This window comes from Gymnogyps californianus, chromosome 17, assembly GCF_018139145.2.
Source record: "Gymnogyps californianus isolate 813 chromosome 17, ASM1813914v2, whole genome shotgun sequence".
Classification (NCBI taxonomy): domain Eukaryota; kingdom Metazoa; phylum Chordata; class Aves; order Accipitriformes; family Cathartidae; genus Gymnogyps; species Gymnogyps californianus.
In genome coordinates, this window is record NC_059487.1 from 629,924 (window position 1) to 656,941 (window position 27,018).

The 27,018-nt window shown below is 41.7% G+C and overlaps 1 protein-coding gene across 1 annotated transcript in view; it reads right to left on the reverse strand.

Moving 5' to 3' along the window:
- The window catches only part of NDRG3 (NDRG family member 3), a 64,157-nt gene extending 37,171 nt beyond the window's left edge, over positions 1-26,986 (reverse strand). The window contains 1 exon segment of the mRNA XM_050907238.1: positions 26,921-26,986. The gene's annotated coding sequence lies outside the window, so the exon portion shown is untranslated.
- Positions 26,987-27,018: the final 32 nt, after the last annotated feature.

Consider the following 27,018-nt stretch of genomic DNA (forward strand, 5'->3'; position numbering starts at 1 on the left):
ATGCACTGTAAGCCCCAGAGGAAGAGCTAGTTACTGTAGTTCTGGTAAGGAGTTATGGAGACCAAAAAATATTTTCTACTAAGGAATTACAACTTCCGTATACACTGGGACTGATTAAGAGCTCAACATCTACGAGGTTCTCTCCAAAACAGCATCCCACAAGGTTACAGACACCAAAGGAGTTTCAAACAAGCCTCACAAAGCTTATCTGCAGCAGGTCACACAGTACTAGAACCACCACCTTATTACCTGGAGAGCTTATTCCTCTCTTATGTTCCTTTGAAAAGACACCCACTGGACCTGACGGCAGGCGGGAAGGTGATGCTTATTCTTGGGGTCACCCAAGAGACCAAGAAGTTGTCCACTCTACCCAAAGGGATTAAAAAACTGTGCACACACCAGCCACCTTTCTCTGTGGGTTTTTATACACAAGGGAGTGGTAAGTTACGCTTGTTTTGTGGTTCGTGAGTCTTAGGCTCACACCTAGCATTTTTGCCTAAACCAGCGTCTACAGTGAAGCAGGGCATCTAATAATCACCCTCTACCGAGCTCTGACTGACCAAAGAACAACTCAGAGCACCAATTGCTCTGCGTTAGATTGCTCAAAGATATTTCTGCTAAAGCTTTGCAGATATTCCTCCTACTTTCCCCTGAGCTATACAAAGAGCAACAACTCCCAGAGAGCCCTGGGATGCACCCTGCATAAACCTGCCTGGGGACATCATTTGCTGCTGATACAAGCATGCCAGTCCATGAAGTGTGTAAAGTCTAGAGAGAGGGAGACAGATACATTTTGTAAATCCCATGCACTGCTTTGTTAATCATTTGTTATAGGAGAATAATAAAAAACTAAGTAGGTGTTCAAAGCAAGGATTATCAAATGCTTTTATCTCATCAACCTCGATTTCAGACTTGGTCTCTAGATGCAACTACAGTGCACACAATAAACGACGTCACCCTGAAATTAATCTGATGGTTATCTTCCTGGTCCACTATTGCTCCAAATACTGTTTCAGGGGAAGGGGGGTCTCTAGGGGCTAAGGCAACAAACTGCTGTTGTGTCTGCACTGCGTGTTGCTCCTTTGTTAAAGCAAGCTGGGCAGCAACAAGAAAGGCTGATGTCTTGGATGCTGGGCTCAGAATTAGGTGAAACGTCCTTGAGAGAGAAGAGACCGCCTTCCTTAACACCAACTGGGCTCATGTAGCTGGGAAAACTTCTGTAGGGGAGCATGCAGGAAGAGTAAGAGACATGCTCTGCATGCACAGTCTGCAGCACAGCCAGCCTGGGAGAATCTTCGGCTCGGAGCAGACTCTCACGCAGGCTGCAGGAGCGAGAGCAGGACCTCTGAAGGGGCCAGAAGGGACAGAATGCTGAGGTGAGCCAGGAAGCCACTGAAAATTGCTCAACAGAGAGCAAAATCAGACAGAAAGATTAAACCTGCACAGCCACAAATGGCCAGATGGTGGATTTCTTTTCTAAACCTTTTGATTCTAATCTGCTCATCCAGCAAATCTGAGTTCTTTCTGCTTTCCTAGAAACTCAAAGCTTTTTGAAAGTTTTTTTGAAGGAAAAGGTACAGGGGGTCCCCACCACTGCTTGCAAGCAGCTTTTTTTAGATTGCTGAACCAGCTCTTCCCAATCCACTCACTTGTGAACTCTCCAGAAAACAGCTGTCACAGCCTCAGGACTTCATCTCAATCCGTTCAGAGGATATTCCACAGGCAGATGCACGCACTTTTCTCTTCCCAAGGCCTTAGCAAGCTGAACGTGACTGCCCTGGACCAAATCTGGGTAACTTGTTATTACAGCACGAGATCTGACTCGCTCTACATGATTATTCACCACAACTTCACCTGAGCACCCTGCTACGCTAACAGCAACGTGGCTTTCAGTTCGAAACATGGCAAAGGGGCACATTTGCCCAAAAAAGGCCAGAAATATTTCTCAAAAGGGAATGCTTTGTAGCAGAGAGACCTGGTAAGGCACATCTCCAAATGCAGAGGCAAAGGGAAGGGTGGAGTATTGGTGAGCTGGGCTATCCTCTGCTCCAACCATGTTAAAGACTCCTTGTAAAAGATCTGCAGGAAACAATCAATTCTCTCCTTCCACTCCTCCTGTTATTTAAAGAAACAAACATGTCATTTCATAAGCTGAAAGCAAGTTTAAAATACCACAACAAAGCAGCATAAATATTCATAGCACACAGGAGAGCTCTGTAGAAGACAGGCTACAGGCAAAGCAAAAGGTTTGCCTGGAATGATCCGTGTATAAATCATACATTTTTCTATAAATGTCCCAGTACCACCTGCTTTGCAAGTATTCCTCTTGCCTCCATTTATGTATGACTATAAATACACTCAAATACCCCAATTTAAACCATCCATCCCTTTCCGAATGCTTCCCGAAGGCTGGAGTAGACTCTATGCTCTTTGAAAACCAGTAAGACAAGAATTGAGGAAAGACATTTTGTGAATCATTAGCACAGAGACTAGAAATCAGGGTAGGACACAGAAGGCTGCAAAAAACCAAGGCAGGTGAGCCTCAGAAAGAAACCATCTACCTATAAATAAGATCTGAAATATGTGTTCTCATGCTTACTCCAAGATAAGAGTGCTCTCAATTTACATCATTTCAATACCCAGAAAAAGAAGTTGTGTTGAAGTAAGTTCAGTAAGTCAAGAGCATGAGTACTACAGACCTGCACCCACAGAGCCAGCAGTGTAAACTGCACCGCCTGTGGGTACTTAGGCTCTGGTTTCTAGTCGGCGAAGCTCTAGCAGTACTGCTGCCCACAGGGTTACAAGCTGCAAGAGTTGGATCCTGAATCCAACTCTCTGGGCACCTCCTTGAATATTCTGTTCTATTATGGAGGTACAATCTCTCCGTGTCGTTTAGGAGCTCAGTGCAACAAAATCTTGCATCCAGAGGCTGAAAATTCTTGTTCATTCATCTCGACTACAGCTTCTAATTTGTTAACTCTATAGCCTGTTATACTCCTGCTTTGTATGTTAACCGCATTGAGGCAAAATTACACAAGACAGTTATCAAGCTATGCTACAAAACATGGCATTAAATGTACCTAAATATACGCTCCCTTGTTTGGTAGCCCAGCAGAGGCCAGCTGAAGAAGCCTCCTCTCTAGGGACTAACTACATTTACGGTCATGACAATCTGGGTTAGGTTTCCCAGAACTGCTCTCTGACAGAGCTACCCACTTCTTACGAGATGGAAAGAAGAAATGCTGCTCCAGGGTGTGCAAAGGAAGACAGGAACAAACCCAGAATTTGCAGCCATTGCAAGAACCAAAGTACACTACCCACGGTCCTCAGGTTTGCAGCTCAGGCATTTATTCAGCTGCATGTGTTGTGTAGCTTTTCATTACAGCTTTTTCCTTTCTGCGTAAGGGGATTCCTGCTTCCTGTGCCTCCTTTGCTCCTCTCTCTCGTACACACCAGAAGACAAGCTGCCTGACGAGGCTCCTCAGTCTGGTCGGGCAGACTGCAGGCTTGGCATATGGGTGTTAAGTAAAATAAGTTTCATTTATGGCCTTTGAGACCCTTGGGCATTCCTGTTATGTTGCTCCTCAGTCCTTTGTAAGCCTCGACAGCAGTGTGCTTCCAAACCACCTGCATAGGCTACTCTGTTTTCTATAGCAAAATGCTGGCTGACAGGGTAAACTCCCAGCAAAACAGCCAAAGGGTCCAAATTCACTTTCAAAATATTTTCCTAGGTTACTTGCTTTGCGTTCCAGCTCATATATTTTTGGGAACGCACCACATGGCGCTCCACCTCCAAGACAAACTGCGAGCCTGCAGAGAGAAATTACGTTCCACTTAACCAGCACAGTGCCAGCTACTGCACACGAGCCACAGCAGCTTCCTACATAGCATGCTTTTACCTCCTTTAAATCTGGGCTACACCCAGGACAGAAATGCCAGCTGCTAAATATACTTTCTAAGGAGTTTAAACGAGACCTACATTTAACAATGGTTTTGTAAGGAAAAGGCCCGTGCCCAGCTTTCCATTAATTTTGGAGGAGTCCAATTCTAATTACAAGAAGCATCACACTGCCATGCCTGCAACTGAGCTCAGCTAGCAGGACATCATCCTTAGTCACCATTTGAATTAACAGGCATCAACTATAGGGCTGATTAAGCAAGAATGCAAGAAAAATGTAAAAGTCTTCAAATTGTTTTGGGTTACCTGGACCAGTGCCCATGAAAACACTGAACCATGCTGAGCTCCCCTGTACAGTACAGCCCAAGAAGTTTTAGAGTGGGGATACCTAGGATATAAACTGGAATGAGAAATTTCTCCTATGAAAATGATGCAAACTATTGTCTCTGAAAGAGCCTTTTCTGGTCATGGTATCTCTTTCAAATAGCTTTGCAGCACTTCCCTTAATAAGCTGTTCTCCCCACTGCAGATGAAATAAGCAGTGGCTATTATTATCAATCATGTTATTCACCTGATTTTTCCATGCCCCTTTCTTGCCCAGTGGCACCACTCTAAAGCAATACCCGCATTATCCAGCGTCAGCAGCTCACACAGCTCAAACTAAACCACAGAGCGATTTTTACCAGTTCTATGGTGAAGGACATGTTCAAACGGATCTGTTCAAAGATGCTTTCCCCTCTACTGAGCCACCTGCTTCCATACCCCTGTAGTTCAGGAGGTCCCACTCAGGCATGGGTGAGAGCTCTTGACGGCTTCAGTTGGACATTTGCCCCAGCCGAAACATTTGCAGCTCGTCATCAGCACTGTCTACCATCACTGCATTCCCCGCAGCTTCTCCCCATGCCATCTCCTCTATCCGTCCTGTGGCAACACCTTCAAGCTCTCACCCACAGAGGCAATATGTGTAGCTGAACTCAATTGCTCTGCAAGCACACATCCTCCCATCTGACACAAGGCAAGTGGGGAACTCGGTCTCTTCGGCAGCAACTTACTCTTAAGCAGCTTATGATTAAACCTGACTGCTTTCCACCAGATCCTTCAGTTCCCTCTGCAGTTTTATTTTCAAGCTTGTTTCTGCTTTGTTTCAACTATGCTTCCTACTAATTGACTGTGCTTTTTTACATTTTAAGTGAAAAAAATTAATCAAACGTGAATATGTATCCCATTGAGCAAAATAAAGCGTTCCAGAGCAAGATGGATTGGAAATCTGTTTAAATGAGATTTTAACAATGTTTTTTATCATCAAGCAGCACATTTCAATTCACTGAAATTTAATGCTGATTTTGCATTTTATCTTATTGAAAAAGTTGCATTTTCACTGGCTACCAAACATTAAACTGCGTTGATAAATATAACCTTTACACCCAACTGAGCCTTCTTGCTGTGTGGGAGGAACCACCATTTAAGTTATGGTATAGCTAAACAAACATTTAGTCAGACCTCAGTTTTCATATTTTGTAATGCAACTGTGATTGATCTTTTTTAACTCATTTGTGTGAAGCGCTATTGGGATGGAAGAAAAATATTCAGATCAAATGCAGAAGAAAAGTTTGTAGAGTCACTTTCATTTTAAAAATAAAACTACCTTAAACTTTTTGTTCACTCATATATATAAATTGTACAACCTAAACCTGATGTAATAACATATATTCAGCAGTGAAGGAATTGCACCAAGTAGCTGTGGCCACATCTCTTGGCATGTGCACTGTAATGTAGTGCAGCCTGGACAAACCTAGCTTAATGTGGGTACAGAAATCATCACAGATGTGTGCGAAGCTCAGGAAGAATGAATATATTCTGCTCCTCAGCAGCTAAGACAACACAACTGCTTCTGGTATCGGCTCATTCAGGTAACTAACACCCTTTCATTGTGCTGTGTATGTATATACATCTAAATCACTTCTACTAACGTCTTTGCAGAGCAAAACCAAACTTTTCTTCTTACTTCATTCAAACTTGAATAAATGGATTTTGGCCATCAGAAAATAGTATACTTGCAGGCAAAAGCTGATCAAACATTTCAACGTGTCCAATTCCAAGTTATCCACCAGACATGGGAGAGACCTTTTAAGTTTTATCACAGCAAATACATATTGTTTAGTATTAAATAATTATGTCTATTGAATATAAGAATACAGATATACACAAAAGACAGATTTAACTCTCAGGATGCAGTTTCACTATTTTAATCTGCTCTAACTGCAGACCGCTTGCAAAAGGGGCATTCACAGGATTGACGTAAATTTTAAGAACGCATACACATTGTATGAAAAACAAATTGCTAAAATTAGATTTTTATTATATGCTTTTCCCCCCTTCTTCCTCATTAATTAAATGCATCTTTCCCTTACCCATCTAGCACCACTCCTTGGAGCTTCCCAGAACAAGCTCTTTCAGTTTGGCTTATTGCCCATCCTGCATCGTCTGAAGGACAATCTCTTCTCAAGTATCAGTGTCATTACTTCAAAACCATCACAACTGCTGTACTGCTGTCCCTTCCATCATTTCCAGTCTGTGAATTAACTTCCAAGCAGAAAACATTCTTGTGTGTGTGTCAGGCTGAATTTTATGCCCCTTCTCAGGCAGCTGCCCAGCGCAGGAGAGGCAACTCAAATTAACACAGTTAAAATCAGTAACGGATATAGGGCAACTCAGAATCAATTCAGGATGTAATTTCATTATTCATTTAATATAATTGTGGGTTGCTGCCAAAAGGGATGCTCCTGTCCTCCCTCCCTACGCCAGCCAGAAATTCCTTCCTCTCTTTCCCTTGCACCAGGTCGCGGATTACGCAGTAAAGTGGCAAGTCAGATCTGCTTACTGCCTCCTCAATTGTTTTTTCCAGGACTAGTTTTCACTTGGATCAGTGAACTGACTGATGAAGAGGCTCCTTCAGCTTCTTGTGTACCACCTTTTTTCTAAATCTGTCAAGTACAAAGACCTTGCTTTGAGATCTGATTGTAAGAAACCGGGTTTTTTGGCAGCGTTAGCTCTTCAGCTGAATCACGGAGTGGATAAAGTATGTGCTCACAACACTGCCAGATGATATGCAGGGGCCTGTACTTAGCTTCAAGATATGCTAAATCTCATCAATTTAGATAAAGTGTATACAGAATATAAGACAGAACTCAGTTTGCTAATCTGAGTTGCCTTGTTGTAGGGTATTATTTCAGGATACAGAGGAACTAAAGTTTCACCTCACAGCCTCTGAAAAGGAACATCAGACACTCCAGACACTTCTCTGCTCTGCTCCTCCATGCCCTTGCAGCCATGACCCAAACCCTGCCTTAGGCAGCGTCTGGCATGCTTGACTGCAAACGTGAGCAGATTTAATGCTGACTTTTTGCCAGGCTAGCTTTCTGCTGTTTTAGTGAACTGAATGAGCCTATCAGACAATCCCATGAACATCAGGACCAGCTCATGTAATGAGGACCAGACACGAATGAGCTCTGAAGTCAGCTCCAAATCCTGCAGTCTAAGTTGAGGATCATGTACAACACACAGGCAAATATACAAATAAAGTAGTTAACTCACTACAGTCTTCATGGTGCTCCCTGGATACAAGTAACCAGGGCTATAAATTAACATCTAGTATGCATCAGCACAGGCATTTATGTTATAACTTTCTGAAATGGATAGAAACCTTTTGATAAAACAGGTAATAATGTCTTATTTCAGAGAGGGTGGAAACAGATATGGGATGCAGCAATTGACCACATCTTCTTCCAGCCATTGTGAGCATCCTCCCTTATGAGTTACAGGAGCAGTTTGTAAATGCCTGCATGAATACAACAGAGACATAGGATGGAAAACGTTGACTGCTTCAGCAGTAAATCGAGACTGCTCAGCGTGCCCGAGGCTATCGGCTCCCTGCAAGGTACACCTGCCCAGGTACTGAGATGTTAATTCCACAGAGTTCACTGGGATGCACTTGTGTCAGACCCTGGCCCTTCCCTCAAGTGACACTGGGCACTCAAGGGCTCCAAGTGACCTGTTTCTCAGAAGCAAACTGAAGCAGGGCCCGTGACAGTTGCTCTTTTAGGAAGCATTACGCTGTAGAATAGGTTACGCTGGAATGATCCTTTGAAGGATACTAGCGGAAGATCTGCTTTTCAATAGAAAACACAATACAATTAGGCTAAATGCTGTAGTGTGTCAGGAAGCCACCAAATCTAGCCCATAGATACTCAATTTCAAGAAAAGGAACTACATAAAAAATGAGGCAACTTGTCAAAACAAAATAAAAAAAATAGAAAAAGCAACAAAAAGAAGGAATCCTACAAGGACCCTGGAGACTGTTAAAAACGCTGTATGGGAAGTCCAGGTAATCTGTGTGCCACTATGCAAGCATAAAGACAGAGCCACCTTATATACAAACCATGCATGACTCAATAGGAAGTTTAAGAAGGCTATCCTGGGAACGGCTGGAATTTAAAAGAAGTGAGAACTTTGTCCAGATGAGCAAAACAGGAAATCTCATAAAGCACAGCAAACCAAATGCAAATGGGAAACTAAGAGGACTAAAGGAAAGAATTCGAATGGTTCCTTGGCAAAGGATGCTCAAACTGATAGTTTGTGTTACTTGTTTACTTGCTAACTATGTTACTCCAGCATGTCACAACCAGGAAGCCAGCTACAGAGTGGATGAGATCACCCGACCACCACGATCTACAACGGGCACTGTGGAGTGCCAGAGCCATCGCTTCCAAAGATGCCGGGGAAATCCCACACCACCATGTTTCGTGGTGCAGAGAGAACACAGGAGTTAGAGCATCCCCAGAAACATCAGGTGGTTCAGTACTTGTGAAAATGTTTGAAAGTTAAAACTCATTGAAGAGTTTAATTTAAAACCACATTTTTATTCTTGCTGTATTTGTAAAACTTGGGGGTGGGGGATGTTTTTCCTAAGGCACAGGTTTCCTTTCTGCTGTTTTAGTGAGTTGAAGCAGCTCACCCTGTGATCACAGGAGCAATGGAGCCAGTGCGATGGTGGGAGTGAGGAGAAAGGAGAGGGGGATACAACCCACCATTCAGGAGAACTATTAATAGAGCTCAAATATTCAAGCTTTTGGAGGTAAATAATTTCAGGAGATTCAAAAAAATGGTTTGATACATTCAGGAGAACAGGTCCATAAACAGACACTAGACGGGGAAAAAATAACAAAAAGGATATATCCTCCAGTATCCATAGCCCAACCTTTGTGGATCCTGGGAGAGCAATGGGGAAAAGCAGCAGAAAGCTGCCCAGCTCACAGCTTTGCCCTAAACAGCTTCCCCCACTGCCACTGCTGGAGAACTGGATGACTAGATGCACTGCTGGGCAGGCCAAACAGCGTCTCTCTTATGCCCATCTTTATCTAACACACTTTACATGAAGCCCTTACCATGCATTTCTCTACATGCTGAAACAAGCAAAGTAGCAGAGAAGCTCCTTGGCACAGCCCGGGGCACTCAGCCTGCAAGGAAACTACAGAATTACCTGCCCACCAGCACCAAATTGGTTTTGGCTGGGCCTGGATTTGGCCAGTTACTCTTCAATTGTGAAATAGCATCACCTGAGCAGGCATCCACTGCCCTGTAACCCCCCGACCATTTACAGTAAGATGGCAGGTTTTGGACAGCCGAGTCCCTTCCTATCACCAGATGAAGTCACCTCGTGGTGAAATGCAGAGGCGAGAGAGATGTATTTCGCCATCAGCTGTATCAAAAGGAGGCCAAGAGCTGCCAAACAGATGCCAGCCCTCCCTTCCTTGCCAGTAAAACCCATCCATCAATGACACAAATTATTTAAATCCTCTGTCCAGGAGCAGAATCATGCTACACCAGGCCTGGGATATCATCAGGTATGCTGACCTTTGGCTAAATTCTGCAAGTTTGATGATAAACGGGATGCTTTGGTCTGGGTGGCAGCTGCCTAGAAATAATATGTTCATGTGGGTTTCCTCGGTGTTGGTCAGACTATTGGACAAGAAAGAACACAGAAAGAAAAATTATTTTCCTGCAAAATGCATTAACTATTTCAGGAACAACATCAGTTGCTCCTGAGGTTCCAGCAGCAGAACGGGCTCAGACTCTCTCTCAGATGCCCCTGCTTGGCACGGCTGCACAGCTCTGAGCAGCCTGGGTCCCAGATGAGCGCAGGAGGGGGCACAGGGGAGCCAACCGCTGCTGTTTCATAAGCTCTTATGACCAAGCGGCATTCTACCCAAAACAAAAAAAAGGATCTCTTTCTGATGATGGGCCTGAGCTCTGTTGATCGTTGCCACTCACGGCTGCTCAAGTAATTTGTCATCCTTGACAGGCCCATGGAGCTGTGTTTAACAATCTCAATCTCAGCACAGCCTCATGGAAATCTCTAGGGTCTGATTCCTGGCCATCAGTAACTGATTTCAAATCACTATTCATAAGTCAATTATAAAACTACATATAAAGTAGATGCCCAAAATATCTTCAGAAGGAAAGTGATGTTTTCTGTCAAATTAGGAATGCCTTTCTGAAAGCAGCTGGAGGCCAAAGGAGGATGGCACTCTGTACCAAACATGCCTTCCCAAATCTTAAGTTTGTCAGGTAAGGCCTAAGGAGGAATCTCTGACCTAATTACCAGGTGCCACGTGCACCCAAACCCAGTTTGCTCTCCACAGATTCCAGCGGCAGTTCTTGGCTCTGGATGTTTGCAAGTTTAGATCTTCCTTCAAAAGCCCTGGCCATTAGTGCCCGAGATCTGCCGAAGTCTGACAGACACATCCTCTTGAAGGTGCTTCCTGCCCTGGTGAGATCGTGCCCCTCCAAATCCAAGCCCCGTTGGCATTTTAGGCAGGAAAGAACTTTGCTTCTCTTTTTTCTTTATCCTTCTTCCTCTCCCTTTCCTCATTCATCCCCACACTGATTCACATTAAAATCTGCGTGGTCAAAGTTAGAAGCCGAAGCTATCTAGTGAGCGAACTGGACTGGGTAAACAACTTATACCAAGAAAAGAATAGTTTTTACAAAGGTAGGTGTCATGGTTTAACCCCAGCCAGCAACTACGCACCATGCAGCCACTCGCTTACCCCCCCACCCACTGGGATGGGGGAGAGAATCGAAAAAAAAACCAAACCAAAACACCTCGTGGGTTGAGATAAAGACAGTTTAATAGGACAGAAAGGAAGGAAAATAATGATAGTAATAATAATAACAAAATGACAATAACAATACTAAAAGAATTAGAAGATACAAAACAAGTGATGCACAATGCAAATCCTCACCACTCGCCAACCAATGGCCAGTTAGTTCCCGAGCAGCAATTTCCCCCTCCTGGCCACCTCCTCCCAGTTTATATACTGGGCATGACATCCTATGGTATGGAATATCCCTTTGGGCAGTTGGGGTCAGCTGTCCTGGCTGTGTCTCCTCCCAGCTTCTTGTGCCCCTCCAGCCTTCTTGCTGGCTGGGCATGGGAAGCTGAAAAATCCTTGACTTAGTATAAACACTACTTAGCGACAACTGAAAACATCAGTGTGTTATCAACATTATTTTCCTACTAAATCCAAAACAGAGCACTATACCAGCTACTAGGAAGAAAATTAACTCTATCCCAGCTGAAACCAGGACAGTAGGTTGAATCTGCATAGTTTTTGCTGCAATATCTCTCAGGTAAAAGTCATCTTTTCTTTTTTGCCTCACCCAAACTTCTCCAAACCTAAGTCCATGGTGTAGACCAACTCCGAGTTTAGTTTCCATTAAGAAACAATAGTGTAAGTTAAGGTGATTCCTATTAAGTGAAATTCAGTTCCATATACTTGGGATACAGCAAAAACATTCACAAGCTTAAGAGAGCTTCACATCATGTATCTTAGAGTGGAAGTCCATGATACCATGGACACTCCAACTAGGACATGTAGTTATTGTAAACAAAGCCCTGAAGATGTTAAAACACAAAGATTTTACTTCTTTCAAAAGTAGCTGAAGATCCAATACAAGCGATTTAGTTTCAATACTCTAGTTCTGAATGAAGCTGAACCATCACACAGGTTTCACGTTTAACCCCTCCACGTTTAGAAAACTTGGTTACAACAGATTAATTCCTGATTTCATTCCCTGGAAACCAGCATGGGATGAGGAGGACATACCACACCAAGGCGGAAGTGAAGGATAAAGCTGACTACACTGAAGTCTAAAACTAATTCCTCGAGTAAGAAGTACTAAGAGGAAGTTTCTCAGAAGTCTGTTCACAGCCTCTTCTGCAGGTGAAGATGGCACGGCAGAGACATTGCAAGGTTTCCATTTACGGGATCTGAATGCAATCGCAGAACAGCGTAGGCTGGAAGGGATCTCTGGAGGTCATCTAGCACAACCTCCTAGTCCAAGCAGGAGCAATTTCAAAGCTTGATCCAGTTGCTTAGGGCCTTACAGATTTGAAAATCTCTAAGGATGTAGATTCCAGCGTTATACACTACTCTCATCGCAAAAATTGTTTCCTTTTATCCAATGGGAACTTCCCTTGCTGCAAGTGGAAGACAGATGTACAAACAATGAGATTTTTAACCTGAAAATATCACAGACCAGAATAAAAAGAAAAAGGAAAATCCAAAAGTAGTGATTGTTACAGCCACACATCAGTACTATTTAAGAATTCCCTTTCTAAAACTGTTCAATAATGAATAAGGATCAAGTCAGACACTTCACATTAAAGGCATAGATGGAGCAGAAATTCATCTCCTGCTAGATTTTTCAGGGCAGATGTTAATATGTCAAAATAACAGGTTTAATATTAAATTGATCCCCGCCCCTGAAAGATATTCAATACTTTCCAGAATAAGAACACATGAAGAACTGCATAGGATCTATGTAGTGCACGATCTGGTCTGATACAGTTCAAGAGCAAATGCCTAGGAAACAGCCAAAGAATAGCACCTAGAGATACTTCCTCTTTGCTTGTATATCCATGCATACTTCAGACGAGCATCAGTCTCTCTCAGGTCCTGTAGAAGCTTCTTCCCCAGTGCACTGAAATGCTGTTGTTCTTTCTGAACACAGAGGTTATTTATTCTCAGGCTTTGTGCTGCAGAAAAACTGGTAAGGCAGCCTTACCCATAAAATCTAGTTTGGTGCCTCTCTCCTTCCCTGACAGTCACAAAAATTATTAATATCTTTACCTATTATACACAGAATACTCTTTCATCCCAATATGACAAAACAAAAAAAATAAATAGTATTCAATATAAAGTAACACGCTCTGGAGGCTAAATCAAAGACTAATCTTTGTGACAGCCTGTTTCAACAGCTCTCAGCAGTCACAACTTTCCAGAAGTCAGCGTCTGTTGTCCAGAGAAGGACCTTCCCAATGCAAGGCCCTTAGCAAATGGCAAGGGTTAGAACACCAGCCCTGACCCTACAAAAGCCTGTTGATAACACCTTCTCTAAAGACAGGCTAACTTGCCAACACTCACCTGGAGAGAAATTATCAAATATTTTTACTTGGTTTTAGTATTTCCTTCCTGTAACATTACATGCATATTTCTCCCATATTAACCTTTAAGCAGAATTTAATTTAAAGACATGGCTGATGCAGTCATCTTGGAAATAAAATGAGAGCCCTAGTTAGTTCTGGATTGATTTTATTCACTCCAATATTACTTTTTTCCCCTCCCTCTCCAAGCTTCATTGCCTTATCCTTTTGGAAAACGGCAGATATATTTACCTACCCCATGTCCAGTATTGCAATGTTACAGTCATGAATTCTAAAGAAACCCTCAAAAGAGATTTAAAATGTTCTGCAGAAGGGCAGTGATACCATAAGATGTAATTAAGACAGTATTAGTCAGGTGAATTGCGGTACTAACATGTGCCAAACCCAACTGTAAAGAATATCATATTAGTTTAAGCCACCATCATGGAACCAAAGCATAGATTCTCTTCTGAGCCTCCTCCACAGCAATATAAGCTAATGAGTTTTAGCTGACTGGTAGAGAGGTCTAAGAGCACCCAAAGATCACGACACAATTTGTTATCTGTTAAGCCCCAGTAATCCAGTTACTCTGGATCATACATAATACTTTAAAATTATAATAACCCACTTTACCACAGAATATTCCCTCACCATCCCAAGAGCCTGATTCAGTGTTGGGCACAGCCGTACCCTGCTCAGAAGCGAGGTGTCCCCAGGCAGACATCAGCCTCTCCCGGGGAGCGAGGTCCACGAGGCTGCGTGCTCACACTGCAGCTCAGCACACGTCACAGCAGTCACAATGGAGGCAACACCAACAGACCCCATCACTCCTCTCCCTACTCTTTCAACCTCCGAATAGCTCAAAGATTTGCAGATCGAGGTAGTATCTTTTATTTAACTAGCTGGAAATAATGACAAGCTTTTGTGACCAGAAGCCCTTCTCTAGGTCAGGAGCCTAAGTTAAACTGAAAAACAACTCGAAGCACCGTTCACCTGAGCAGTCCATGAATTTAAGTGATATCTCTCTTTACAATTAAGTAAAGAAATGTTTAGCAAGGTGCTCTGAATCAGCCTAAAATGGCAAGAAATTAATTTTGTGAATGAATATGTGAACACAACAAACCACAGGTAATAAACCACAAATAAATAGTACTTGTACATTGGAACCATGTCCAGTTTCCATGAATCCAAACCCTTCTCCTTCAGTCTGCCCTTTTCTAAATCCTATGGAGCAATCCCAAAATAACGCCACTGCCACTGGTTGGTATTTTATTGTTGTATTATTTCTGTAGTAGCTGAAGCTGGAACTACTTACCACGACTGTAAGAATATGCCACATCCCAACCCACTGTCAAAGAGGATACATTAGCTCTTGCTGTCACAGAAGTTTTAATACTCCAATAACAACCCCAAAATACCAGCCACAAGGCTAGGCCATATGTTGTGATCTGTACAAACTGTATTTGACTTTACTGGGTATTTCCACCAAAACACTTTGTTGAGAAGTTGCACTGATTTTGCCCAATGAAAAATGATCAGCGGGGCTGTTTCAGCCTGCTAGGCTTCATATCGCTACTCCAACATTCGAAAGGATTTCTCTTCTGAACAGAGCTCTAGAGCTAAGCTTTCAAAGCCCTGTGAACAACATTCTGATGAAGTGTTAACTGCAGAATAAATCAGCCTAAATCCAGGGAATTGTTCCAACAGATTAAAACCTCAGTGCCAAAGAGAAAAGAGGAGGTCCTGCTCCCATTTTATAAATATCTCACTTTGTTTTGAGCTTGCCATCCACTACGTTCATTTGGTGGTCTTAGTCCTTTTATCGGAAGAGACAGTGAATAATGGGTTCCTATACGCTCCATGCTGCTAAGACTTTATATGCTTCCATCATATCCTCTTCAGAGATATCCTTTTGAGACTGAAGAGTTTTGATGTATTTATCATTCTTTACAAGGAACTCATTTCACACCTTTGCTCATTCTTGTCAACCTTTTCAGGATCTCTCCCAGTTTCACTGGGTCTTTAAAAGCAATGAGACCAGTACTCATGCAGCATTCACAACACGGGTGCACTATGGGTTTACACAGCAGTATGTTTCCTAGTTTGATCACTATTATTTTTCCACAAGCATCTAACCGTAAATTTGCTTTTCCAAATACTGAGATAATATTTTGATAGAACTGCCTATTATAACCCCCAAGTTTCATCTATGACTGGAAAGCCAATTCAGAGCTCATCACTATATACATACAGTGGGGGCTGTTCTCCAGGTGTGTTACTTCACTACACAGAAGTTAAAGTGCTATTTTATCACTCAGTGCCATAGGATTTTTCCATGTTTCCTCAAAGTTAACTCTTCTATTTACTATCATAAATTTATTTTTTATCAACAAACAAATATTGTCATCTCTCTCCCATTTTTTTTTCCTAACTTTGACTTCTCTGTGCTTTTTGCCTCCGCATCATTCTCTGGTAACGGCTAACATTGTGAAAACACTGTATAAAATAAATCTTCCTTCTGTCTGATTTACAGGTAAATTTTTCTTGGATGTCGCAACAGTCCTCACGCTCACAGAAATGCCGGTTATTCTTTAGTCACCTTCTGTGCCAGTCATGCTTTCGTAAAGGTTTATTACTTTCTTTTGTCCTCCAAGTGGCTCCTTTCCAAGGTGCAAACTTCTAAACTGTTTAATGTCTCCTCCTCTTTCTTCTCATTCCACGCCTTTGCTCTCTCTTGTCACCTTTCTCTCTCTAGTTCTCTTATACTCGAAGAATTTCCCAGAACAATTATGCTGATAATGAGCTCCAGTGTAGATTATGTCTAAGATTTTACTGCTCTGTAGGACCATTCTTCACGCTTCCTCAGGGAGAGATATCAGAGTTTCTCTTTAGAAATGTCCCTTAATACTGCCACGTACTTTCATAAATGTGCAGTCAACCTTCTACATAATGCCCTGCTTCTCCCAGCACTCTCAGAATTGGGAATTTTGTTAAAAAGTTTTTTATTACACCATTTTATATCTAAGCTGCTCATAGTCTTCCCCCTTTACCTCAAGTTGACCTAATTTTTTTTTTTTTTTTTAAAGTAGCCCTTTTATGTACATTTTCTGCATTTGTGTATGAGCTACACTAGGTTAGTGCCTGGTAGCTGAAAAAAAAAAAAAGAGATAAGTGTCCATCCACTACAGCAGTGGAGAAGTCCTATGCTCCTCCACTTGTTCAAGAGCTTCAATCAAAAGAAGGATGCAGTGGGAATTATTACAGGCTCAGGCATTCATTTCTTTTCAAAACAATGTGTTGATCTGATTTACTTTCAGTAGTTCATCTGAATCTATTTTTAGGCCATATTCTTGGTTTTCTTGGACCCTTCAGGTAATGCTTCTTATGTTGATATTATTCAACACAGTAAAGTCAGAGGAGATCAGTTTCATTCATCTGTCTGACCCTCCTGCCTAGCACAGGATAACGAATTTCTCTATATAAATTCTTTCATCAAGCCACACGTGCTGGGATTGAGCGGTGCCGTTTCTCTTGGGATCTTTTGAGTCAGCACTGAATAACTTTCTGTTTAAGTGTTGGTCCGTTCTGAAGGGACCAACACTTTCCATTGCAGCCCGATACACTGGCACCTGATACACTCCTCCTGTTAAATATTCACCTCAGGTAGAGTTTAAATGTTTTGGTTTTCCTTCAAAGCAAGCTGTAATCAGGGGAGAAACAGTGAAAGAGGTAAGAGCTCCAAGGCCACCTCCCCTGCAATGACTCTGCAGCCAGTCTGGAGTAAAACAGAGATCCTCCCCTCGCCACTGCTGCCCTGCAGACAGATTGAAAGCTGTTTTCTACCTTTTATTACCCAATCACCAGTAATAAAACTCGTTGCTCTTCATCTAGCCACTGCATGAGAGAGAAAGACAGCACAGCACTGCTCAACCAAGCTCCTTACTAGGCCAGTGGTGATGGCAATCACCAAATTGTCTTAATGCAGGTGCTCAGAGGAAGAGGCAGCAGCTGTCGTTTTTCAGATGTGACTGCTCATCCCTTAAAACTGATGAGTATACAGGTATGCCTGTAGAAAAAGGATGGAACTTTCTAATAGCTGCACAGAAATCACTGCAGTCCTTGTCTGTTTGGCCAGATAAGAGAAAGAGGTCCCTCTCCTGCTGCAACTGCACTCAGGAGCTCGGAGGCACCAGAGCTCCCAACCAGCCCCTGGGAGCGCAGCGCCTCCGCTCCCCGCACCCTGGCTTTCCCTGTACCTTTTATTCACACAGATGCTTGAACCATGCTGCAGGGATGCAGAGGCCAAGAGTGTGGAACAAGTCCCTTGATTTACAGAAAGGTGAGTGCCAGTCTTGAAAGCTAAGGCCCCAGACTATGAAAAGCAATTTGGAGTCACTGCTGCTGGGAAAACCTGGGGTTCTCTTAAAAACGCGAACGAAAATGTTAGTCTAGTGATTTATGATATGATAAAAATACTTCCTGACTTCACTAAAGGAAATGTTTCAAGATTAGGATTTAAACTCTGTGAGCCTTTCCTTACTGAAAGCTTTGACAATACTAAGACTGTATTCGCTTAAATCATTTTTAGGCCAACAAGGTGACTGATGATGGCTTCTACATAAGCAGTTCACTTTAACGTGGAGACATGATAAAAATAGCAGCATAAGTGCCATGTTCACAGTCAATCCACAGCCCAGAATGACGTTTGAAGGCTACAGATCTGAGAAAACATTAATACATCACATCAAAGAAATCAAACTACAGAAAAGCAAGATACCTGCATTACAACACTTCTCAGTTCAGGCAACTAATGCTTAGGTCACAAATTAAGCTTTCTGGTGCATATGTTTCAAACCATTTCAATCTTTTCCCCCAACAACTACTATCCACCAATCGGAGAAAGTACAGAGATTTATATTCTGGAGACCTTCTGGAGATATTCAGCCATAAAAGGCTGAATAATATTTCTGCCTAAACAGTTCCTATTTTATGAAGTACTGATAGTATTTCTCCTGCCTTTATGTAAAGTCTTAAATTCATATTCCTATTCTACTATGGATTTCTTCAAAGGTTACAATACCACACAATGAACTATATTCTATTTCTTAATTTTTCCTTTTTTTTTTTTTTTTTTTTTTTTTTTTAAAAAAAGAGAGCACAAGCTTCTCTGGCTGTTTTACTGTTTTCATTGTTAAGAAACTGCTGTCTTTAATAAAGAACGAAGCAATTAAAATCAAGGGGAAAAAAAAGCAGTTGTCTTGTGAAAGGCCAAAGGAAAAACCACCACTATCGTTCTACTACTGACAAAAAAAAAAAAAAATCTACTGCTCAGTGAATTCCTCCTCCATCTGTCTGAGAAATTCTGCGCAACACAATTTTAAAAGCTGGCATTTGAAGGCTGTCTTGTGCTTGTTTTGCAACCTCAATAAAACATTTTTTAAACGAGGAAAAAGACAAAGGTTTTTTTCCAGACCAAAACAACTTCTCAGGATAGATGAGAAGAGCAGCTCAGCCTCCGTGCCGCAGCATCACTGCGCACACCGTTTCTGCTGGAAGCGCGGCAGAACAGCACTGCCTGGCAGCAGAGCTGAGGATGCTGTTTGCAGCTTGGCCGCAAGCAACATGAGCACACAGCTCGCTGTCCATTCCAAAGGCTTCTCCTGCTCCACCTCACAGTGTTACAGATACTCACCCGTTCTTCACTATCAAGGTTTAAGTGTCCTCCAGGAATTCTGCTCCCTTTGGGATATCACAGTTAATAAAAAAAAGCAGGATGACAGACTTCTAAGAAGTCTTTAGGGGTCACTGCACTGCCAAGAAAAACTGTTATCAGTGGGGAAATATCATTTTCTAACACCTAAAAACACTGCCAAAAATGGAATGCATTCATGTGGAACAGGCACAGGACCCCCCTCCTGAGTAACCAACCGGTAAGCTCTGCAAATTGTTTTAAAAACATTTTATACTGGTGAGAGTGGCAGCATACATATAACAATAGTGGCCTAGAATTACCCTTGAAAACACTTCATTTAGGCAATTACTACCAGGCATAACAATAAAAGCCATTTCTCACAGTGTAAGCTGAATCACTATCAGAAGGGCTTGATGGTCTTGTTATACTAGTGAAGCTTCTGTAGTACACACGTGACTAGCCAGCCCTGGCACTGAAGCTGTTGCTTCCCAGATTTCAAAGGACTGCTGAAATACCCGGATACAGGAGTTGTTATGAAGCCAATAATCCTCTGTAACAGCAACTGTCAGACTACCCAAAATTTGGGAATCATTGCCAACATTCCTATGCATTTGCAAAGAATTCATGAAGACAACATGGGAGCACGCATCACACAAAATGTATCAATTCATATTCAACATGCATGAACAGGAAACAAAACCCACCAAAATAGCAAAAAGCATTTGCAAGAAGTCTCCATCACTGTCTTCGTATTACTGTCTCAGGCCAGAGAGGGGCCAGAAAGGCTGTGTGCATCCATACTTAGTCAGGTCATCTTTATTTAAAAAAAAAAAAAAAAAAAAAAAAAAAAAAATCTTCCATTCACCACCCAAAGTATAGTTATTTCAGAAAGTAAGAAATTTGGGGGTGGGGGGAATGGTGTTTCTTATCCCTGCACCTCCACCACCTATGCTCTCCAGCATGCCACAACAGAAGTTCAGAAGAACCAGGATGCTCCCCCAGGAAATCATGTCAGCAAAGGTCTCTGACTTAATTGCAGGTCTGGGGTGGAAACCTGGAACACTGGCTGAGTGACAGGGAGTGCTGCAGTAAAGTCAATCACTCTTAAGGCAAGTAACACCTCTGAGCAAGAATCACACGTCTGAGACTGCTCTCTCCGTTAGAGCACGTCCACAGAAAAATTAGTCAGCAATTACTCGCACAAAACAGTCTGGACACATATCCTCTTACCACGTGCAATACATCCAGACAAGCATATATTCAAATACAGTGAATAACCTCAGCTACAGGACAACAAAATCAACCTGGCTTTAAGCCCCATTAGCTCCTTTTTTAAGGAGCGTTCTCCACCTGCAAGCATCACACTCAGCAATTGGACATAAATAACCCTTTTGGGTGTAGAAACCAGGAGAAATGCCAACAGTTGGTATTTTCTAAGATTTGGAATGCTGCTGAAGAGATCAGAGAGAGTGCTTTTGTGAGCAGGAGAGATCACACAAGCACTGGGTGTTTCCTGAAGCTTGACCGGCAGCAGGACTTAGACTTTGTGTTGTCTGTGGTATTTTAGTAGAAGTTTAGAAAAACTTTGTGATCCCCTGGAATCACAGTCAACTTGCCTCAGCTCCTGCTTCATGTGGTCAGCCCCATGACCGAGTCCAGGAGCGGAACAGCCATGAGCTCCGAGACCATTTAAAAACAGTTACAAATGCACAAATTCAGTGTCCAAAAGGTAACGAACATCTGGGTACTGCTGCCCAGCTGGTGCAGCGGTTCTGCTCAGTGTGGTCAAAAGAATTTTTTAAACCTTCACTCTCTTATGGCAAGACCCCATGTACTGCAAAGTTCCCAGGCTGGGGTACAACTAAGTCGCTACAGCACACAGACCCTATCTCCACTCCTCCCTGGGGACGGAGGCCTCATGTTTTGTTTGTTTTAATATGCCACTGAAAAAAATGAATAAATAAAAAAGACACTTAGCTCTCCAAAACCCAAATTGCTTTAACTTTTTCTTGGAGGCAGAGACTGATCTGAACTTCTTCATTAACTCTTTTGTACAGACAAAGCTACAACCTCCTCTGTGCTTTTGTATTCACTCTGCTGGAAAATTCCAGCCTTTTTTGCAATTTAGACATTTGTGTTGAAATCTTCATGATGATGGACCAGTAACTGAAAAATTGCAGTTGACAATCCTAGATTACTCTGTCCTGACTCCTCAGTCATAATCATTCAATTATATGACACAGCAGTATGAATGAGCATGGTACGAAACACTACAAAGTGACAAATGCGGCAGTTGTAGCCAGGGAGACAACGTTACAACCCGGCATTCGCAGACTGACACAGGTGAGCCCAAGGTCTCACGAAGGAGACATCTTGACGGACAATCTTCTAAACAATTCCTCCTTCCTTTTGTTTCTTCCAACACTATAACAGCAGCTATAGCATTTGCTTTATACAGGTATTACACTGTGTAAAATGCTGAAGAATAATACACCTCCTTTTAAAGCAATGTCCTTGCTGCAAACCAGAAGCCACCAGCATTCAGCTCCCAACACCAAGGTATTCCCAGACTCCCCACGCACCGAGATCTCACAGCAGCACGACCGTGCTCACCTTTGCGGGGATGGAACTGAGAGGCCACTCACTGCCAGGTGATCTGGCAAATTATTGGATTTATTAGCCAAACATGAATTGGATGGAATACCTGCTGGGTGTTCCATACATTTACTGCTAGAAGCAATTAAAAACGTTTAGGGCATACGAGCTCTCTTATTGACTTTTTAAAATAATGAATGTTTCCAATTAACTATTTATCTTAAAAATGTCAGGAAAGTATAATTTTGTTCTATGGCTGAGCTAATCCATGTGCAGATTTTCACCAAGCCCTGTGCCTTTCTGTCAGCCCATGGATAAAGCTCAATTGCATTGCAAAATGAGAAAAAAAATCTTCCCTGGCTTTCCTGAGGACCATAAGAAACATATTTGGTAACCTTTTCATCCAAGCTGAAGGAAAAAAGAAGTTGAATTTGTAACAAGGACCATTTCTTTGACGAAAACCATGTTAGAATGAACTACATGAGCAAAATAGCAAAGGTAGAGTACTATATAACAGTTAAAAATGCCTCTTCATCAACTGATGAGTGTGTGCTTGCTCGACACTCCCAACGCTGTTGTATTAATTCTCCAGCCATGGCAGAGACAAACCATGCAGCACCTGAACTGGCAGCACAGAAAAGCAGACTTAAACCACTCCCCAAGCCCCCATCTTCTACCATCTGGAAAATAAAGCACAAAACCACATACAAGCCCTCCTTTCCTGGAAGGAAATACACCAATCCAGGTCACATAACCATGTATTTACACAAATCAAGTTTTTGTTTTTGCCTATGTAAAGGTAGAAACACCTACACAAACTGAAAAAAAAGAGACCTTATTGGCTAAGCAATCCATCTACCACAGCCAAAAGAAACTGTTAAAAACAGAAGCATCTAACTTCAGTTTTCCACACAAAGACAACCCAAAAAAACCCTCAGCAGAAAACTGTTCTTATGTATGACAACAGAACTGGTGAATCTGGATATGAATTTTCAAGAACACACCTGAAAAGCCTGTTTAGTGAACAGAAATTTCATTAAAGACCTATATCCTTTGTATTTAGGAAACTTAAATGTACACAAATCCCAAATAATTCTAGCGTTTACAGAACACTACAAGGGCATCAGTAGCAAAATTTGTGAATTTCCAGTTACATATTTTCGAAATATTTATGATGCAATTGTTCCTAATAAATTAGAATAAAGTCCATATATAGGATAAAAAATAATACTAGATCCCTATTAATTTACATAAATGCACTAAAACCCCCTCCTTATTCACTGTCTTTGTTTAAGGAATTCCAGATATTAACCCATGGTCAGATTGTTTTTCTGCCTCAGCACAGTGAAAACGACCGAGAAGCAGTCACAAAATCAATTGAATTAGTACCTAGGTGCAATTCATACACCAAGTCGTACTAATCTAACTACAGCACCAAATTCATGCCAATTTGAAAGAAAAAGTGCAAGTCTGTGCACAGACACTTACACTGCCTTCGGTCTAGACTACAGTTGAGCCTGTAAGGTCACAATTTCAATCAGCAGCAGCAAGCATAGAAATGTGCTCTTATCTAACTGAACTGATTCTAATTAAATCCACACATTTGTATGCTATCAGTACAGCAACATTAAATCAGCATTAATTTATAATTTGTTGGGTTCATTTCCAGCCAGATCTGTTTCCAGACTGGATTCACTGCACAGCAGCAGGAGCGCTGGAGGGGAGCATCAGACAGGGCTGCGAGGACAGGCAGAACCTCTCTGTTCGCAGGGGCGTTCACAGGCGTGTGTTTATAGCAGTGACGAAACTGCAATACAAGATAACATACAGATAGCTCCTGAACTTCAGCAGCTCTGCAGCTAAAGGATAAATGGGAAAGCCCTTGCCTGGACTAATAACTAGCTGAAAACAGACAACAGAGGATAGGCATAAATGGTCAGTTTTCACAGGGAGGGAGACTGCCAGGAGCCTTTCACAGTGCTCTGCTATACACTGTATTCATAAACAGTCTGGAAAAAGGGGCAAGGAATGGAGTGAAAGTCTCCTGAGCATATAAGCTATCCTGATAGTAAAGAGAAGGACTGACTGAAGACCTGCAGAAAACCCCCTATGAGACTGAATAATCGGGAAATAAAATAACAGATGAAATTCAGTGCAAATAAAGTAGCAGTCTGAAAAAAAATGATCCTGATTTCACATATAGAGTGATGTGCTCCAAACTGATCATTAACATTCAGAAAGTCTTGCTGGAATCATGACAGACTGATAAAAGCATCAGCTCACAGCCATTCAACATACAAAAAGATAAACCTAACGTTAGGAAATTATTAGTAATTAAACCACCATATAAAGCTATAGAATGTCTGCAGCTTAAATCCTGGATGCAGTGCCTGTTCCTTCATTTCAAGAGGACATAATGGAAGGGGAAAATATTTTTTAAAAGGAAACAAGGTTTGAAAAGATGAATAATGAGGAATAATCAATTAGGCTAGGGTTCTTCTGCCTGGAAACAGAGATTACTGCAGTGACATATGACGGAAGCCTATAAAATCATCAGTTGCACGGAGAAGATAAATAGAGATCAGTTATTCACTGTTTCCAAACAATACAAAAGCTAAGAGATATGAAATTAAGCTAGCAGCTGTCAAGTTCAAAAGAAAACAAGCAGAGGTAGTTAGCACCTACAACATTTTGTGCCCTGGAAAGTCTCCCCTGGAATGTGTCAGTGCTATACATTTAAATGGACTGGAGACACAGGCAAGTTCACAGAAAAAAAATACATTAACCATTAACAGAATAAATGCAAACAACATCTACCTCTTGACATCCTACAGCTGATGAGAGACAAGATGGCTATCAGACAAAGGTTTATATAATTTGCCCTGACCTTATGCTATTCTCTTTATGGTCACTGTCAGGAAAGAACAGCGGAGTAGATGGTTCCACCTGATCCTATGGTTGTTCTTGCACCGCAAAAATCAATTACATCTCTGGTACTCCTCAGCCCTTCTTTCAACTCACTCAACTTGCTTACCTGGCAAAAGCTGATCTTCTGGGGAGATGGGAACACAGAGGGGCTGGATTAGTGCCCTGCTTATTTAGCAAACTGAACTGGTTCAGGAAAACATCCAGTAAATGCTGGAGGTGGTACAAGACAGAGCAAGAATAGGACCAGCCCTTTTGCATGCCAACCAGTCATTAGATCAGTTTAAGATGTAACACGCAGCTTCATCACCAAAATACAGATGAAAAGGAATCAGCAGATTGCCTATATCCTCTGTTCGAACACACAGAGAAAAGCCACAATTCCAGCTCTTGGGGGGCGGGGGGGTATGTGTGGGCGGGAAGGGCCAGTTTCACATTTTTAATCCATCTGGTAATTACGAAGAGAGTCTGGTTTACACACGGCTGAATAGTAAAGGTTACTTTAAAATTAAACATCGTGTTTATAACCTCTACTGTATTTATACTATGTAAAGTAAGGAATACCCCTTCGGCGAACTAAAACCTGTTGTAAATACAGTAATGCATCCAAGTCTGGTAAGGACGACAGCCAAATGAAAACAAAGCTATTCCTTCCCGTGCTTCCCACAGCATCAATTTGATTACTACATTAAATGGTGCTACATCAGTCACAGAAGCCAAGGGGATATGACCAGACAGAAAAAGGTGAATGATCAATAGGAATATATTATTAAAAATCCAGGAAGTCCCATTTACAATTCAGAATTTACAAGAACAGAACTGAAGACCAAGTAAGATTATTAAAATCTCTCATCAACTCTGATTTGCACAGTAGAAGGCACAGTCACCCAGTCCTTCCCATATCAGGACCAAATTACAACTGCTTTGCTTAGTAACTGACCCGATTTGGCCAAAATACTGAGAATTCCTGCGGAAAAGCAATACAGAATTTTATTATTCCTCCCAAACCACATTCATATGAAAATGAGACCATTGAGATGCATCAAGACACATATCAGGAACATTTTCTTCAACATTACACAAAGAAACAGTAGCAAAACACTCCTCTGTTCTCCTTCAACTATTGCGGATTAAACCAGGCTGTAATAATTGCGGACACAAATAGTCTTAGTCAGTACTGCGCAACTGTCCAACACGAGGCTTAAGAGTCATAAGGAGCGGAGGCATATTTACTTATATCCAAGACACAGCTGACATGATGAGCCCAAGATAAATCCTGATAATGGAGGGTTATTGTGTCAGCACTGCCTACAGAAATAGAACACACTGAGTGTTTGGCTTTACCTTTTTCCAGGAAGCAACAGCGGTGGCAATCCAGCTGAGCTATTATTTGTGAGAATGACAATTAAATAATTAAAAATTAAAATCCCTATTCTGTTACACATGAAAACCAAACCCCCAAAAATTTTTAAAGCTGATTTGCTTTCTCCTATTTATTTTTTTTATTTTTGTGCTTAGACGATATTATGACCATAATTTTTTGAGCTTCTTACTGAAAATACCATACCTATATATTAGTACTTTGCTATAACGTTTACATTTAGCATGCAACAGAGGAATGTTTAAGAAAACTGTCCTAGCATGTTTAAGAAAATTTCCTAGTATATCTTTAAGGAACCAAAATACATGTTGTACGTAATAAAGCCTCTGAAATCTAAATGTACCACTACACTTATGCTTTCAATGAAAAACACTAAAGATCCTGTCATGTATGACCAACATGAAATATGAGCTGCAAACAGAAGCACTGGAGGATTTCTGAAGGTGATCCGAGATTAGGAAAATGCAAATTAAACAGGTTTGTTCATTTCTATAGTTTTTAACCTTAGATACAAAACGATACTAGAATAATTACAGCCTCCAATAATGCTGCTTCCAGCAGTTGTTTAATTTTCATTTTATAACATTTCCAGCTTATACATTTGCAAACATCTCAATACAAGCCAAGTATAGCCCACACCAAGTTTCTGCCCTCAAGACAAGTTTCAGTGCCTCATGTGCCACACACAAGCAAAGTTTCAAAATCCCGAATGAATAAACGAAATTAGAACAGTCACTGCCACTCCTGAGCCCTCTCCACAATCCCAGTCCAGTGGCCAATAATCCAAATGAATCCTAGTGATTGCCTTGCTTCTTCAGGAGTCTATCCCCAATTCAGTAAGAGACACACGTTTGGTAAGCTCTGCTCCCCTAGTCCAAGTAAATTATTGTGCTAGAAAAGCTCCACACTGATTTTAAACTCAGCTCTTAGACTTTACATTACCTTTTTACTTTTCACCATAGACTGATACACTGGTGCTAAACACGGTTTGACAGGCTCCAGGATTTGGAAGACTGTTGTCCTCTTGTTTCTACAGAAAA